At 42.9% G+C, this 18,683-nt stretch overlaps 1 protein-coding gene across 3 annotated transcripts in view; it reads right to left on the bottom strand.

Moving 5' to 3' along the window:
* ROR1 (receptor tyrosine kinase like orphan receptor 1) overlaps positions 1 to 18,683 on the bottom strand; it is a 520,085-nt gene that overhangs the window by 456,566 nt on the left and 44,836 nt on the right. For all 3 annotated transcript variants that reach the window (XM_021097764.1, XM_021097763.1, XM_021097761.1), the window contains one exon: positions 15,541 to 15,634. The gene's annotated coding sequence lies outside the window, so the exon portion shown is untranslated. The remainder of the gene's footprint in view (positions 1 to 15,540; positions 15,635 to 18,683) is intronic.

Raw genomic sequence — 18,683 nt, forward strand, 5'->3', positions numbered from 1 at the left:
CGTGTGCCTAACACCAAACCTGATAAAAGATATTTTAAGAAAAGAAATACTCAAACCAATATTTCTCATGTATTAGATACAAAGCTCTTGAACGAAATATTGGCAAATGAAATTCAGTAATATAAAAAGGATAAGATACTGTGACCGAGTTGTGTTTATTCCTAATGCAAGGCTATTTTGGCATTCTAAAGCAATGTAATTCACAGATTTAAAGATAAAATCATCGAATAAGCTCAATAGTTAAGAAACAGCACTTGAAAAAAATCCGATGTTCATTTATGATTTTGTTTTATTTATTTATTTTTTTGTCTTTTGTCTTTTTAGGGCCTCACCCACAGCACATGGAGGGTTCCAGGCTAGGGGTCAAATCGGAGCCACAGCTGCCAGCTTTTGCCACAGCCACAGCAATGCAGGATCTGAGCCAAGTCTGAGGCCTACACCACAGCTCACGGCAACGCCAGATCCTTAACCTACTGAGCAAGGCCAGGGATCGAACCTGCATCCTTGTGGATGCCAGTGGGGTTCACTAACCGCTGAGCCATGACAGGAACTCCCATTTATGACTGTAAAAGAAAGATCTCACAAAACTGGAATTAAAAGAGAACCTCCTCAATCTGATAAAACACATCTAAGGAAAACATGATTAATGATGACATAGTAAACATGTACCCCTTAATGTGGGGGAAAAGGCAAGGATGTGTGCTCCTGACATTTCTATTTAACATCACATTAAAGCACATGCCAATGCATTACGGCAAGAAAGGGAAATAAAAGACATAAATATTGGAAAAAATAAATAAAATTGACTTTATTTGCAGGAAACATGATGGTGGACATTAAAAAAACCCCCAAAGAGTTAACAACAACAATGTTTTATTTTTTGAATCTTCTTAGGGCCGCACCTGTGGCATATGGAGATTCCCAGGCTAGGGGTCAAATTGAAGCTGTAGCCCCCAACCTACACTGCAGCCACAGCCATGCCAGATCCAAGCCACATCTGTGACCCACACCACAGCTCACAGCAAGACTGGATCCTTAACCCACTGATCGAGGCCAGGGATTGAACCTGCATCCTCATAGATGCTAGTCAGATTTGTTTGGCTGAGCCACGATGGGAACTCTTTTTTTTTTTTTTTTTGAATCAAGTTAAAATACATAGAAATTATAGGAGAAAAATTTTGTGATCTTGGAGCAGGTAGATATTTTAAAATTAATAACCAAAAGCACATTGCCTAGAAGAATAAATTGATAAGTTTGACATTGTCAAAGTTAAAAATTCTTGCTCAGAGTTCCTGTTGTGACTCAGCAGAAATGAATCTGACTAGTACCCCTGAGGACCCAGGTTCGATCCCTGGCCTTCTCAGTGGGTTAAGGATCCAGCATTGCCATGAGCTGTGATGTAGGTCTCAGACGTAGCCCAGATCCTGTATTGCTATGGCTGTGGCATAGGCGGGCAGCCACAGCTGCAATTTGACCCTAGCCTGAGAACTTCCATATGCTGCAGGTACAGCCCTAAAAAGACAATCAATCAACCAATAAATAAATACTCTTGCTCCTCAAAGGACATTGCCTAGAGAATGAAAGGCAGGTCACAGACCGAGAGAGAATATTTGCAAGTCACATATCTGATAAAAGATTTGTATCCAGAATTTATAAAGGACATTCCAAACTCAAAAATCAAAACAAACAACACACACACAAAAAAATGAGCAAAAGATTCAAACACAAAGAAGATATGAAGATGGCAAATAAGTACGTGAAAAGATGTTCAACATCATGAGTCATTAAGGAATTTCAAATTAAAACCAAATTAAAATACCACTACCTACATATTAGAATGAAAATATAAAAGATTGGTCATCTAAGTTTTGACAAGGATGAAGAAAAACTGAAACTCTCATACACTACTGGGGGGAATGTACAATGCTGCAACTTTGGAAATCAATTTAGCATGTTTCTTTAAAAGTTAAATGTGTACCTACGTATGACCCAGCCATATGGTTCCTAGGCTTTTAACCTAAAGAAATGAAAGCATATGTTCATACAAAGGCTTATACATGGAAGGTCATAACAGGTGTATTTGTAATAACCCCAATCTGGAACAGCCCAAATGTCTATTAACAGGTGAGTAACAAAACAAGCCATGGTATATCCATATAATAGAACACTACTCAGCTATTAAAAGGAATGAACTAATGACACACAGCACAACATGAATAGATATCACAATAGTTAAGCTGAGTGCGAGAAGCCAGATCCCTCTAAAAAAGAATATCTAGGAAATGCAAACAAATGTATAGGAAATTCTAGGAAATCAAACAAATGTATAGTAAAGGAAAGGAGATCAGTTGCTACCTGGGATAAGGGGTGGCTAGATTACAAAGGAGCATGAGGAAACTTTTGAGGGTGATGGATATGTTCATTTTCTGTTTCTCTGATGGTTTTCCTGGTTGTGTTCATATGTCAAAATTTATCAGATACACACTAAAATATGTGTGTCCTTTATTTCATGTCAGTTACACTACTTCAATAATTAAGTTTAAAAAAAAAACAGAAAAAAAGTATTTAGGCTCAGGCAAAGACATCTCTGAGCTTAATACAGCCTTTGAAATACCAATTTGCACCTCTTCTGAAGTATCACTTCATCCACTTAAGAGTTAAGAAAACTGAGACCTCGAGAGATATCGTAGTAACTTGCCCAGATAAGAATTCTTTATCAAGGGGCTAGGTAAGAAAATGGAAAAATAAGGTTGTTAATGAGGTTGACGGTATAAATGGATTATGGCTCCTTATCTATGCTAAGAATTGCTTTCGCAATGGGAAGCAGAGTTTAACATACAAGAAGATCTGGTCTGAACCTCCACTCCATCACTGAGCTCAATGGCCTTGAGCAGTTCCTTTAAAATTTGAAGAATCTCAGGTTCTTCATCTCTACATCCATGCTAAGAATTTCTGCTTCATTAAGGCCTTCTTGAGGGTTAAATAAAATAGCATAGGCTCAATTAAGTTTTCAAGGCACACTAGCTGGTAGATTTTAATCTGTGAGATAGATGGGCGGGACATGTATTATGAATTGATATATTATAAAACTGAAGATGAGTGAAGTTAAGGGTTTGCTCTTGATCATGCAGTTGGGAAAGACAGAGTTGGTTTATCCAGTCTCCCAAGTCCCAGTCTAGTGTTCTTTTGTAAAAAGGGACACCCACTGAGGTTACCAGAAAAGATGGAGAGGAGGGAGAGTCACTTAATTCGAAGGTCTCAAAATGGTAGCCTGGTGCCATATTGGCATTCCGAAGTATTTAGAATCTGAACAAATAGGGTTTTAGGTAATTTAAGTCAACATTAAAGTTTGAGAGATGTCAGGTTTAAAAAAAAAATCTGAATTTCCTGCTTAATTTGAGAAATGTTAGCGATATAGCAACATTGAGCCTCCACTGAGAAAGGCAGAGAGAGTCTTCAGCTGGGGCTTTCACCATCTTTCACACCCTGACACCAGACCTGCCTCACTTACTGTAATAGAAACCTGGACCCATTGGCATTTAGATGTGCAACCCATGTTTTCCATCATTTTGCCTCATACAGTTAACCACCATTTCCAGAGGGCCAGCCATGTTTATGATTTGTCATCTAGAAATGACGATGAACTGTGCTGACATTTAGAGAGTCTTTCAACAGAATTGACTCCCTCGAGGCTGCATATGCATGTAGTTTCCACACACACCAATTGAAGCAGAGATCTGGCAATCTTCCAGCATAGTCGAGCAATGTCGATATTCAATCTGGACTTTTTTGGACACCAAAGTGGATCTATTTGGGGGGTCCTGAATCTCAAACGAGCCAACCTGACATCTTACCTTGATCAAATTTACCTGGAAACTGCCCTGTTTCCATAGACCTGTGCTTCAATAACCACAACTTTAAGTGATTCCATAGCCACATGGCTTCCTAAGGAAACCAATGGGCGTAAAAAGCTATAGTGTCCAGGACGTGGAGACAGTCCATGTTAAACCTTAAATGAACCCATGAAGTAAACACACAAAACATATTAGGACGAAAGAGGGGACAACCGACAGATAACCTATCAAAACTGTTTTTATATGTAAAAACTACCAACTGCTTACAATGAGTGCATACAAATCACTTTTTGGCTCCGAGATTATTCCTCACAGCACACAAAAGTAAGTTAAAAACGTATGCTTGAGACCGTGTGTACGTCTGCTCTTGATCTCCTGTCAATACAAAACATTTTTCCTCGTTCAACCTAAACACTCAATCAGAAAGCCTGTGGTAATCTACACAGCACGAGCTGATCTAAAACCATTCTTGAAAACCAAAGTCTAGAAATAGATGCGTCTTCTCATTTGCTCCTCCTGAAAACTACAAAATACAAAGAATACCTTCAAGTTTTCAGTAGTCTGACTATACTGGATGTTGCCACTATGAAACACAGGTCACTGTGAGGGTAACTTCCCCAGACAGTTAGATAGAGCGATGGAAGAGCCACCCACGGGAGAAGAATCAAATGGCTCTGTGTGTCTATGGTTTGGTTTGGTTTGGTTTTCCAACAGTGAAATGCTGGTGGTTAAAACGTTTGTAGATTCCGTTCCCTGAGAAAAAATGCATGACACACAACCCATTTTCTATTGTTGTTTTTTAATAATAGAATTACTGTTCTAGCGCCTGCTGTGATTTGTAAACATGATCAATCGAAAGGAGAACACTCCAAAAACTAACAATCGTATTAAAGGAATATGTTAAAAATGCGAAAAAATAAAACTGGATACCACCAGCCCTAAGAGAGACGTTGGTATTACGGAACAGAAATGTTCCTGTTTTCCTGTCTCAGTCAGAGAATACCATTTACTCCAGACTTCCTTATCTCTCTAATAAATGCCAGATTTTATTGACACATTTCATCTGCTTCTTGCCATAGACACCAAAAGCTCTGGAATGTGAGGTCTCTCTTCGAGCCACCATTATCTCCACACATTTGCAGAGAGAGCTCTGAAATAATTCTCCTAGGCTCTTGACTTGTTTTTTAAACACAGTCCCATTACACACAGGGTGCATCTGTTTTCTTCTCAGAAGAGAAGCAGGCTTGATTACTCTGCCTTTTCCCCCCAGAGAAATGTATGTACCACACACAGATGACACAAATCTTTTGATCAACAAGCTTCCAAAGAGATACAAATTTGTTCTCCACAATCAGCAAGGAAGCTGCCAGTTTTTTCTTTATTCCAGTTAAAAGAGAAATGGGGAGGGGTGCAGGTTGTGAGTGATGGAGAGGGCTTTTTTTTTTTTTTTAGCAAAAAGAGTGGGAAAACATTTGCAAGGTCGCCCCAGGAAACGGTACTGCAATTGATCCCCAAAAGTCATGTACAAATGACCCCCATTTGAGTAGAGAGCACTTTGGAGTTTTTCTCTTGGACCCTGGATCTTTTTCTTTTTTTTTTTTTTTTAAATCTCATTGAACTCTGAGCTCTGGACTCCTAAAAATGTTAGGCGTGTATTGTCACTCCAGGGTTTTTCATCTCTGTGTAATTTTACAGACTAGCTTAGCGAATCCCTGGGCTAAAGGGAATTATTTGGATTCCTGTTTTACAGCTGAAGAAACTGAAGAAGAGAGGCAAAGAGTTTCCCACTGAGACACAGAAAGAGCCTGTCTGAAGGCTCAGTCCTCTAGTTTTCAGAGTTCAAACGCCTACTCAGAACACTGCAACAGGGGAATGAGAGAAGCTTCTAAATCTAGCATGAAATGCTGGATTTTGTTATTCTCTCTATATAATGCACCAGAGCATATCTGGGTGGGCAGAGACGGCAGCAACAGAAAGACGTCATCAAATGGCAGCTATAGCCAATAGAGTTTTATTCTACATCATTGGCTGTGACTTAAGAAATACAGTCATCCTCTCCTGCCACAAACATTAGTTAAACACTTGATGCCAGAAACATCTAAATCCTTCCATTTTATTGTGCACGTGATAACAGCTTCTTCTCACAACCTAAAAAAGAAATCACTTGGGTACAGTTGAACTACATACCAAAATTCCTCTTGAAAGATGAGACTTTGGATAGAGAAACCCAAAGCTTTTTGTTCACTTGCAAGAACTATGCTTCCCGTACATTGAGTTTATAAAAATTTCCAGTCATCATATGGAGACTTTACTTCATATTAAAGTATGAATCCGGCTGGAGGCAACAAAGAGTAATAGAAAGAGAGGAGAGGTGGGTAAAAAGCCAGGATAACATATTTCCAGTCTTGGTAAGTTATAATAATAGCCATAGTGTCTGCCACTTGGTGAGCATTTCACCCATATTTTTCTGATTTAATCCACACACTTTTTTGAGTCTGATATTACTGCTTCCATTTTTCAGATGAGAAAATTGAAGCTTGGAGGGGCAAAGGATCTCATTCAGGACAACATTCGATGCCAGCATGGTTAAACAAGCAGCCTTTGGGAGTCAGACCTGGGAGTCTCAAACACATCTACCTGTTGTAGAGTCACCGACTCTTCTAGTTTGCTCGGGACTTAGGGGTTTGCTAGGAGGTGGGAATTTCAGCGTGGTCGCTCACCCTATAAGTTGTGTAAGGAAATGAGATAGGGACCTCAAGGAACCCGTAAAGTGGTTTCCATCACAGATAACTGGCGGGTCATCCCTCCTCTGTGGAACTCTGGGACACAGTGTAGATCCTGCACCTATGTGAGAGACAGGAAGACTGGAGTTTTTAATCCCATCACTCACTGGGTGACAGCTGCTGGGGAGAGTGTCAATTTCCCCATCACTTTCAGCATGCAGCGTGCAGTGACCAGAGAATTCCCTTAGGCAAAGATTCACAGATTTGGCCATTGGAGACTGAGCTAGCATGCTCGGCAGTGGTACCAGCCAAGGGGACACAGGCAGGCATAGACAGCATCTATGGCTGATGCTACAATTCCCTCCATCACTATATTCCATTGCAATGTAAGCCTCATGAAGAAAAGAATTTTTCTTGGTCTGTTTCATTCATTGCTGAACTCCAAGGCCTAAACTGGGAATGACACATCTTAGTTACTCATTAAACATTGATTGAATGAATGAATAACACCCCTGACCACTGGCCAATCTGCTTCTCCTTGAATGTTCCTCCAGGGAGGAGGCACCCAGGATGAGTTAAGGCAGCTGTTTCCTTGGCTGAGCCATCCTCTAACAGGAAGTTCTTCCTAACATCAACTTCCTATGTAGCACTTCCCCACAACACTCATCTTCTGGCTCTTCTTTTCTCTGAGATCAGGAGGAATAAATCTAATTCCTTGTTCCACTTCAAAGTCCTTCAAATATTTTGGATTGTTGCATGAGCCTGATTTCTACAGCTGTCTTCTTGTGCTATGGTTTTTAGACTTTTCACTACCCTTGCAGAGAGAAGCACACGGGGTTAGGAGAAAACCCTGCCATTTTCCAGAAGAGTGATCACGGGCAAGTTTCTTCCACTAAAGATTATGAGATGAATAGGAACTGTATTTCAGGTTGGTGTGATGAAGAACAAATTAACTAGGTAAAGCCCTAGTGTCTGGGACAACCCACAAAGGTGAGTTCTTTCCAGTACCCATTAGGCAGCTTTTGGTTATGCTCCAGCATGTTAGTACAAGGCTTAGATATGATGTCCACACATGGGCCTTCTAACGCATCTCTACTTAAATACAGAAGGACTATAATGTTCCTTACTCTGAGACATTTAATAAACTTAAGAGTCTCCGAGTCAGTTTGTGATGGGTCAGGACTAGAAATCAGCTCTATGAATGCACTCTAAGAGTGCAGTCACTTTTTAGGCCACCTCTTAGCAATAAGGCTTCCCCTTGCACTTACACAACTAAACCCCAAAGCCATTTTTGTGTGGATCATCCTACCATAGCCTGCATTGGGTAGAGTTGACTTTTTGTCAACATAAATTCTAAGAGTAGGAATTTATGTTGCTCTCTATTGGATTCCTCCATCAGTGATTCCCTCCTTCCCACTAGTCCACACCTGCCATTACAACAGACAAGACTACCCTAAAGAACTCTACCAGGCCACCTGTGTCCCACTTCACAGCATCCATTGGTGGCACGGCCTCCAAAGATGAGAAGACAGGGAGATGAAAGCCCCTCTACCAATTTCACTACTTTTCAGCTGCTCTTTTAAAATTCCTACTTGAGGAAGGAAATGGAAGCTATTAAGCAAGTAGATGATTGTAGAGCCTATGTATTTGCCTTATCCAAACTCTCTTCAACCTCTAATTCCACAAATGCAAGAGAAGTAGTAGTTTAGCAAACAGATGCAAGGGAATGAGAGGAGAATCCTAAAACACAAGCTCTAGAGAAGGTCAGAAAATCAATCTGTCAAGGTAGCAAAAGTGCTGGACTGGAGGTTGAAGGGTTTCTTTTGAGTTCTGACTCTGTCACAAACTAGCTGGGGGACTTCAGCACATTTTGGGTTTTTTGTTTGTTTTGTTTAATTTTTATTGAGATATAGTTAGTTTACAATGTTGTATTAGCTTCAAGTGTACAGCAAAGTGATTCAGTTACGTACATTATACATATATATGTTCTTTCCCAGATTCTTTTCCATTATAGGCTATTACAAGATAATGAGTATAGTTCCCTGTGCTATAGAGTAGGCCCTTATTGTTTACCTATTTTATATATAGTAGTGTGTATATGTTAATCTCAAACTCCTAATGCATCTCCCTCCTCCCTGAGCATGTTTTTTTTTGTTTGTTTGTTTTTTTTTTTTTTTTTTTTTTGTCTTTTTGCCATTTCTAGGGCCACTCCCGTGGCATATGGAGGTTCCCAGGCTAGGGGTCCAGTCGGAGCTGTAGCCTCCGGCCTACGCCAGAGCCACAGCAACATGGGATCCGAGCCGTGTCTGCAACCTACACCACCGCTCACGGCAACGCCAGATCGTTAACTCACTGAGCAAGGGCAGGGACCGAACCCACAACCTCATGGTTCCTAGTCGGATTCGTTAACCACTGCGCCACGACGGGAACTCCCTGAGCATGTTTTTTTTTAAACCTCTCTAGGATTCAGTTTCCTTATCTATTGTAAGAGATTTGGGCTAAAAATAATTACCCCTTATTAAATAACCTGTGGCAGTCCAGACAATGGAATATTATTCAGCACTGAAAACAATGAGCTATCAAGCCACAAAAAGACATGGATAAAACTTAAATGCTTCTTACTAAGTGAAAGAAGTCAGTCTGAAAAGGCTACCTACTGCATGATTTCAATTGTAGGACATTCTGGAAAAGGCAACACTATGGAGATAGTAAAAAGATCAGTGTTTGCAAGGGTTGGGAGAGGGAAGGATAAATAGCCAGAGCACAAAGGAGTTTCAGGGAGACTATTCTTCATGATACAATAATGTAGATATGTGTCATTGTATATGTGTCAAAATTCCTAGAATGTGTAACACAAAGAGTGAACTCTAATGTTAAAAAAAAAAAAATGACTTTCATGTGTTAAATAATAACAGAACCACATGTCTTGTTACTCAAGTCCCAGGTGCAGGCTTTGCCCTTACCTCCACTTTGCAAATGAGGGAACAAGGTGGCAGTGTTATGTGGGCATCAAAGATGAGACAGGAACCTAGATTTGCTAACCGTAAGCTGGAGATTCTTTGCTTCTCGCCATATTACCTAACTCCAAGATCTCAAATTCTGTAAAATTTCCTGGAAGCGAATTTATAGCTATTTTGTGTCCAGAATACAAAGGAGCTTCTCTGCAAATCTCCTATTTGTTCTGCACTGTTTAAAGCTTACACAGAGGGCAGCAAATAACACTGGGTTTTCCAGTCATTGATGAACACATAACCTCAGGCAAGTTCACATCTCAGATTCCTCATTTAGAAAATGGAAGCAATGACAGTACTTTCTCTCTGGAACATTGTAAGGACAGAGGAGGAAAGTGCATGTCAAGCATTTGCCAAGTGCCTGCCATAAACAGGACTAAAGAAGGTTCTGTTACTAGGACTCTTGGGTATGTTGTGTAGGCAGTGAGAGGCAGTACAGCATGGTGGTTAAAAGTGTGGCTTCAAATACCAGCTCTGCCACACATTAGCTATGTATCTTGGGCGAGATGCTTACCCTTTTTCTGCTTCTGTGTCTTTAACTGTGAATGGGAATGAACATAATAGCACCGACCTTGGAGGATTGTAGTGAGAAGACAATGAACTAATGCACTGATGATGCTTACATCCATGCTTGGCATGTAGGAAGCTCTCATCCAGGCTAGCTATTGAGAACATGTTCCCTCTTCTTCCTTCAACAAATCTCAACTCCGTGGTTGCAGCCAATCAATCACAAGACCATGTTGGAATATATTCCTATTTATAGTGAACCCACACCAAAGGAGCCAGGCTCTCATGATGGTCTCCCCACCTCTGACTTTGGGTTGCATCTTACCCACCCTGTCAAGGGTGCTGAAATTATCCATCCATGTGCATGAGTTGCCAGCCCCAAGAGACGTGTCTGGAGCAAACCGTCCACTTCGAAGGGCTCCGCGATGGACCACAAGAGTTGGCAAGGCTAAGTGGAGCTATGGATTCCCATTGGAGTTGGAGTTACGATTTAGAGAGCCTTGGCCTCCCACCCAGAGCAGAGAGAGGGTGACAGCGGAAATTTTCTTCAAGGCTCCGCCAAGAGAGAGCTTCGAGGAGGGTGAGGTAAGGTACCGCTCAGGGCTGTGACAATCCGAGGCCCTGAATCTTGTGTTCAACCCCTTCAGCTGAGTTGTTCCCCCTCGCACCCCTCCCACCAGCCCCCCGCAGCTAGTCCTTTGGCTCTGCTTGCTCCCCACTCCGGGTTCCTGCCTAGGGTGCATGCTTTCTGCTCTGCAGATGCACTCAGTGCATCTAGGAATGCCGGAAAGCTCATTCCTTCAGCCTCCCAGACGCTGAGCATGACTTCCAAACATGCTGTCAAAGAATGCCCGATGGAATATTGGGGCAGATGGTTGAAAGGAAGCCCCAGTCAACAATGCCGATTTAAAACATTTTTTTTTTACTGAGATTGGAGCTAAAATAAAACATGTCTTCAGGTGGTTGCTGCCGTTATATGCACGTGTGTTAACCCCCCGCCTTGTACACTGGTTAGAAGCATCTAGAACCTGGTGCCACAAATCCCTGAAGTTACCAGGGGTTAAGCAAAGCCAGCTTCCTAAAACACCTCTTTTATCTGAAGAAAGCTAAAAGAAAAACTTACTTTTATATCAACAATGTAAAATCTGGAGTTCCCCTTGTGTCTCAGTGGGTTACAGACCCAAATAGTATCCATGAGGAGGCAGGTTTGATCCCTGGCCTTGCTCAGTGGGTTAAGGATCCAGTCTTGCTGTGAGTTGTGATGCAGATCACAGAGTCAGCTCAGATCTGGCGTTGCTGAGGGTGTGGTGTAGGCCAGCAGCTACAGCTCTAATTCAACCTCCAGCCTGGGAACTTCCATATGCCGCAGGTGCAGCCCTAAAAAAGAAAACAAAATAAGGTAAAGAATAAAAAAATCTACTGTATATTAATGATGAATGAAACAGAGTTTATAGTTTGAGTGAATTTTGGGGGACAAGACACAGGACCTGGCAGTCACTTTGCATTTCCAGGATGTTTGTTCCCCTCTGCCGTAAGGGACGTTTCTCTGGGAAAGTATGAGCCACGTTGGGCCTCAGTGGTGGTGTGAAATGCGAGAGAGAGAAGACAGCCTCACACAGGGATGGAGCGCTGGGCATGTGGTCCTGAGACTGGAATTCAGGCCAAGACTCTGTCACCTACTCACTGTGTGACCTCATGGTCAAACCAGGGATGTTAATCCTTGTCCCATCTGCCTCCCAGGGCTGCTTTAAGACTCCAACCGGACCATGCGTGTGAAAGAGCTCTGGAAACCAGTGTCCCACAAATGTAAGTTATTATGATTCAGCCTTGTTGTTTTTGGAAAGCCTGTTTCATTTTATACATCACATGTAGTCTCCTCCCCACCCCTCCCCCCACAGGCAGATCAAGGGGAAAAAAAAAAAGGAGCCTCTGAGTTGACAAAGAGAAAGGAAGTCACCGGGCTTTCTCCTCCTGCCCGGTTCTGCGTCGAGGCCATGGGAGCAGCACGCTCCCTGCAAGGCTGGCAGCCCCGGCCGCGTCACCCTGTTCTGGGGGGGCGGGGTGGGGGGGAGGCAGACAGAGCTCGGCATTCACCGCTGTCTGAATTTCATTATGCGGGTCTCCAGACAAGCAGAGGGGAAAAGTGCAGAGGAGCGGGTCAGCGTCTGAAATGTGAGCAGGGCAGCAGTCTCTGAAGTGTATGGGAATGGGAGGAAACCTAATACGGCTGCCGAGGGCAGAGGGAGCATTGCATCATGTGAAAATCATCGAAAGCGGTCAGCAGAGCTTGGGGGCAGGGGAGGTGCGCCTGCCCACAGCTTCCCTTGCACAAGGCCTGGATTCTGTTCTGTCCCACTGCCTGATCCAGCTGCAGTGGGCACACTAGGCCATCCATCTGGGTGCCCACAGGAACTAGAGACTGGACTCTGGAGTCCTAAACCCGTGAAAGTACTGGTTCCCTGGGAATACTGCTGGGGGTGGAGCAGGCAGTATGAACCAATCCGATTTCTGAAAGGCAGCCCCGAGTTAGGAACTGGAGAGACAGATAATCAACCAGAGTCAAAACTACAATTTACTAGGCATCAAAACTACTATTAGGCATTTAATGTGTCCCTAACATGTCACTTCATCCCCAGAGTCATTCTATATAGGTAGATCATTATTCCCATCTTATGCACAAAGAAATTGATGCTCAGTGAGTTGATGGACTTTTGGACTTTTCCAAGGCTATACAGCTAATGAGTGGTAAAGCCAGAGTTTGAAGCCAGACCTGTGCAACTCCAGGTTTCTTGGTTCTATACTCTGTTATACTGCTCTCTAAATGGGAAGTGGAGCCAGGGTTGGGAATTAAATGGATACGGGAGTTCCCGTCGTGGCGCAGTGGTTAACGAATCCGACTAGGGACCATGAGGTTGTGGGTTCGGTCCCTGCCCTTGCTCAGTGGGTTAAGGATCTGGCGTTGCCGTGAGCTGTGGTGTAGGTTGCAGACACGGCTCGGATCCAGCGTTGCTGTGTCTCTGGCGTAGGCCGGAGGCTACAGCTCCGCGACTGGACCCCTAGCCTGGGAACCTCCATATGCCGTGGGAGAGGCCCAAAGAAATAGCAAAAAGACAAAAAAAAAAAAAAAAAAAAAAAAAAAGGATACGGATGAGAGTAAGAGCATAATGGGAACCAGGGAGGAAGGTCTGGACGTCTTCCACAGTGGGGACTTGGTTTTCTAGGCTGAGGGAGCACGAGTGTGTGACATAAGCATTGGCCACCTTTCTCACATAGGTAACTCATGGCCTGACTTCACATTTTCTATGGACCTGGGTGAGGCTGGGGCTGCAGCCACTAATGGAAGCAAATGCCAAACAAGCAAGGAGGGACGCAGGAAAGGGAGTGTGATGGAGAACAGATGTCCTGTCACTGATGAGATTTGCTTTTAGTGCTTTTATCAATTATCTGTTGCCATAATAATGCTGCATAACAAATAAGCCCGATAGTAAGTGGCTTAAAACCACAACCATTTACGACTTCTCATGGATTTAGGAACTGGCAGAATAACTACGCTGATCTGGGATGGGCTCAGATGATGTCAGCTGGGCTTGCTCATGTATCTGCCACTGGGTGGAGAGTGTTCTGGCGATGGCTGATCTCGGGTGACTCAGCTCTGCTCCAGAGTCTCATCCCCCAGCAGCCTAGTTCAGAATTGTCCTCGTGGTAAAGGCAGAGGAACAAGAGAGAGAAGCATGCAAGACCCTAATTATAGCATCTCTCTGTCACATTCTATCGGCAAGTAAGTCAGAAGGCAGCCCCCAGATTGAAGGGGTGGGGAAATAGACTCCATCTCCTGATGGTTGGCAGAGTCACACTGCAAGTGCTGGAAGAGCTGCAGACATTTTTTTGCAGTCAGTCTACTGTGGGATTCAACCCCAATCCCAAAAGCAGAAGAAAGGTAGTGGCATTTTCTAATAGTCTGGACCATGCCCACTTCTCTGCCTTTTATCCACTAAATGCCTTAGATATCCTTGCCCAATCTATCTGTGTCTTATTGGCTGGGGAACGATACAATGGCTCTAGAGTCGGGCAGATAAAATAATGCTTTCTTTTTTTAGGGGTACTAAAATGTAGACTGCTTGTCCACTGACTTCATCTCTATAGTTTTTATAACTAAGAAATTCTCATTAGAAAATAAACTTAAACTTTCTCAGTTGAGCCATCCCAGCCTAGCCATGTGTGTTTGGGAATGCTGTCAAATTCCAGGAAACAGATGTTCATTTAATAAGATGAATTTTTACTAATACTTCTGCCCCACTGCTAATCCTGTGTTTGTGATTTGAATTGAAGATACTAAACCCCAGCAATTTATTTCCTACAGTGTGGCTGAGATCATAGGCTCCCCAGAGGTACACCTTTGAAATCCTTACATACGAAATTATTGGCTTGATATTTGACATTTGTATGCCAAGAACTGACTGTTACAATGTATTGGAAAGAAGGGTGGGCTTAGAATCAGAAGACCTGGCTGGTGTTGAACTCAAAGAAGCATGGTGGTCAGATACCTGCTCTGATGTCAGACTACCTGGAATTGAATTCCAGCACCATCACATATGCTTTGTAACCTTAAACAGGTAACTTAAACTCTCTTGTCTCAGTTAACCTAGCTATAAAATGGGGATCATTCAAGTGCCAACATCACAGGGAGGACATAATTCAAATAAGATGCTGAGCACAAGGAAATGAAATCACTGTCTCAAAAAGATATCTGCACCCCCACATTTATAGCAGCACAGCAAGACATACAAACAACCTAAGTGTCCATCGACAGGTGAATGGATAAAGAAGATATGGTATTTGTATAGAGTGGAATATTATTCAGCCATAAAAAAGAACAAAATTCTGCCATTTGTGACGATACAGATAAACCTGGAGGTTGTTGTACTACATGAAATAAGAAAACAGAAAAAGACAAAAGTATGATCTCACTTATATGTGGAATCTAAAAAACCAAATTCACAGATACAGAGAACAGTTTGGGGGTTGGCAGAGGCAGAGGTGAGGGAGGAGAAAAAAGAGTGAAGATGGTCAAAAGTTATAAACTTCATTATAACAATTTCTAGAGATGTAATGTATGGCACGGTAACTATAGTTAATAATACTCTATTGTATATTTGAAAGTTATTAAGAGAGTAAATCCTTAAAAGTTCTCATCATAAGAAAAGCAACTATATATAGGTACCAAAGCATTATGCTTTACACCTTGGGCTGATACCATGCTATATGCCAATAAAATTGGAAAGAAAAAAAAAAAAGGATGCTGAGAACAATGCCCGCATAGTACCCATCACAAGAACATCACTATCATCATTGGCATTGACTCTTGCTGACCAAAGAACCCCTCTGTCCTGAATGTCATCATCTGAAAGTGGGAGCAATATCACCTGTCAAACCTATAGTGCTTACCTTACTGGAGCCTTCAACTTCAGGTGGGTTTCCTGCCCCTGGGAGCCCCTGGGAACCAAGGATTGGCTCAAGTTCATCCACAAAGATAGGGCACCTGCAAGAGTAAGAAAGGGGTTTAGTCGTTCTTCTACTAGTTTTATTTCCTTATTCATCTCATTGATGCAGTGTTGGTGGTACCCTGTCCATGTTCATGCCAGGTGCTAATACAGCTAATTTGCTCTGCTCTGGGGAAGCTGGTGGAGGTGCATGGAGGAACTGCTCCCTGCTCCATCAGCCACTTCTGAAAAAGACAAGACATCTGACCCAACTGACCTGCAGCCACTCTGCTCATGCACATGTAAGAAAAAGCAAAGTTGAACATGGCTTCTCTGCCCTTGGGGTCTTTCCCTCCTGAGGTCCTCATTTCTTCGACCCTGGGGCCTGGGGAGAATGAGAAACAATTTCTTTTTGTCCTCAGGACAAAGCATGAAGCAGAATGAGGATCTCAGAATTCAGCAATGTGCATTCTGTTTGGAGGACTGGAACGCAATCATGTGTCCATTGGCTGAAACTAAAAATTTTGATTCAGCTGTGACATATCCCTTATAGGCCCCCTATCAAGTCCTGGCAACCCTAGTTCCTGGACATTTGCTCAAAGCAGCACATTCCTCCCAGTGCCTGCTCTCACCTTAGTTCTGGTCTCATCCTGATCACCTAGAACATGGCAGATATTCCCTCCCTGCTCTCTCTCTTCCTTAATGCTAAAGAAAGCTTGGTAATTAGCCACTTCCCAGCGGTTTCCCAACCCCTATAGGAGAGTCAAAACCTTGCACTTAAAACCCTTAAAACTTCCCCTGTAGCTTTCCTCCAGCCCATGCCAAGCCACTTCCCCACACACAAGCCCTGCGGAATTAAGCTGAACCCCTCCCATGCTACTAATACATCATACCCCCTCTGCCACAAAATGTCTCTTCCTCACCTCTCTTCTAACCAGCTCAGTCTTTGAAGAGCATCTGAAATGTCACCTCCTCCAGGAAGCCTCCCCAGCTCTCCCAAGCATGGTTAGTTGTTACACTCCCTAGCACATTGTACCTGCTTTCATCAGCACACTTACTATATTACAGTGTAGCTGTGGGTCTAGATAGGCACTCTCTATCTTAGATCCCTAGAGCTGGAAAAGGTCCAGTGAATTCCAATTCTATGACCTGTGGAAGTCCAAGGCCTTTCTCATGGCTCCTGTGAATTCCAGGTGGTCTGTATTTTCCTTGACCCCATCTGTAGTTCCTCTTTTACACCTACTGCCTCTGGTCTGTACAGTGTTGATCTAGGTGTGATCGAGGCCACCATGCAGGGCTATAAAGATCATGCTCTGCTCAAGGGCATCCAATCAAGGAGGCAAGGAGGTCTGAAAACCAGCCTGTGCCCTGCCCATCTTCAGCATCCACCCAGAAGGGGTTCCTTTTACTAGTTTGTGAAAGTGTACAATGTGGATGGAGATGGTCCTGTGTCTTTTGTAAATTTCTGATACAAGCCCCTCCTTATAATACAGGTTTGTGAAACAGATGACTACTTGAATCCTGGGGGGGGGGCAGGGTGAGGGATAGGAGAAATGGAGGTGGTGGCATTTCTATTTCCCTTTTTTTTTTTTTTTTTTTTTTTTTTGCTTCTCCATATGCCATACCTATGGCATATGGAGGTTCCCAGGCTAAGGGTTGAATTGGAGCTACAGCTGCCTGCTATACCACAGCCACAGCAACATCAGATTTGAGCTGCATCTGTAAACTACATCACAGCTCACGGCAATGCCAGATCCTTAACCCACAGAGTGAGGCCAAGGATCAAACCCACCTCCTCATGGATACTAGTCAGACTAGTTTCTGCTGTGCCACAGTGGGAACTCCCAGCATTTCTATTATTAAACTATAGTTTCATTTCCTCTTTACTAGGGAAATTTTAGGGTCATTTCTTCCTTCATAATCCCTAACCTCACACCAGCTCATGGGTTCTTCCATCCTGTCTCCCCTCCCTCCCCACTCTCCCCTTATTTCCTTCCTCTTCCTCTCCCTTTCTCTCTCCACCCTCTCATTTTTCCATGAACAGTTGGACCATTTTATTTTTTCTTAATTTTTCCGCCAACACACAAAATTTCACCTTATCCTCAGTAATTTATTGACATTTTTGTAAACAAAGAATGTTCATTCCCCAAAAGGATGTCAATGATACCTACTGTTAAGATAATACACATGTCATCTTATCACACATACATCTGTTTCCTCTCCCCACTTGTCTATCAGTTCTTTATGAGTAGAGGTTGTATTTCTGCTGCGTCCATTATAGGAAATGTTCAGTCGCTATTAGTAAATGAAGAACTGAAATCATCTGAGGCTGAACAAGACCAAGCTCAGGTTCTCACTCTGCCATTATTAGCCAAGGACCTGGACAATTCACCTCACAGAGCCACAGTTTCTTCATCTATAAAAGCATCAGGACTGGGGCAAGGCAAACGAGGCACTCACTCACAGGCTTGGCAAAATTTAAGAATCCTTGAAAATGAGTGCCTCCTTAAATGTGTACCCTGGGAAATGGACTTGCCTCGCCTAGTCCTGACCCAGATTTAGAAAATAGGGATCATGAGGATATCTATCTCATGATAATAATGATTGTCGTAGAGATTATTTAAAATGCAGCATGCAGTACTAAGCATGCCATCTGGCATATATCTTAGTGTCAGGAAGGGTTTTAACTTTTTCCTTTCTTTTTTTTTTTTTTTTTTTTTGTCTTTGTCTTTTGAGGGCCGCACCTGTGGCATATGGAGGTTCCCAGGCTAGGGGTCCAATTGGAGCTGTAGCTGCCAGCCTACACCACAGCAATGCCAGATCTGAGCTGCGTCTGCTCATGGCAACGCCAGATCCATAACCCAATGAGCAAGCCAGGGATCAAACCCGCAACCTCATGGTTCCTAGTGGATTCATTTCCACTGCACCACGACAGAAACTCCTGGTTTTAACTTAATAAATGTAGTCTTTATTAACATTTCAAGCTGTATGATATGAAATTTTTCAGGAGCATCATTGTTTAATAGAAGCTGTTTGAAAATTAATATTTATAGCAAACAGACTTTGGTTGCTAAGGGGGAGAGGGGAGAGAGTGGGATGGACTGGAGT

The sequence above is a fragment of the Sus scrofa genome, chromosome 6 (assembly GCF_000003025.6).
Source record: "Sus scrofa isolate TJ Tabasco breed Duroc chromosome 6, Sscrofa11.1, whole genome shotgun sequence".
Lineage (NCBI taxonomy): Eukaryota > Metazoa > Chordata > Mammalia > Artiodactyla > Suidae > Sus > Sus scrofa.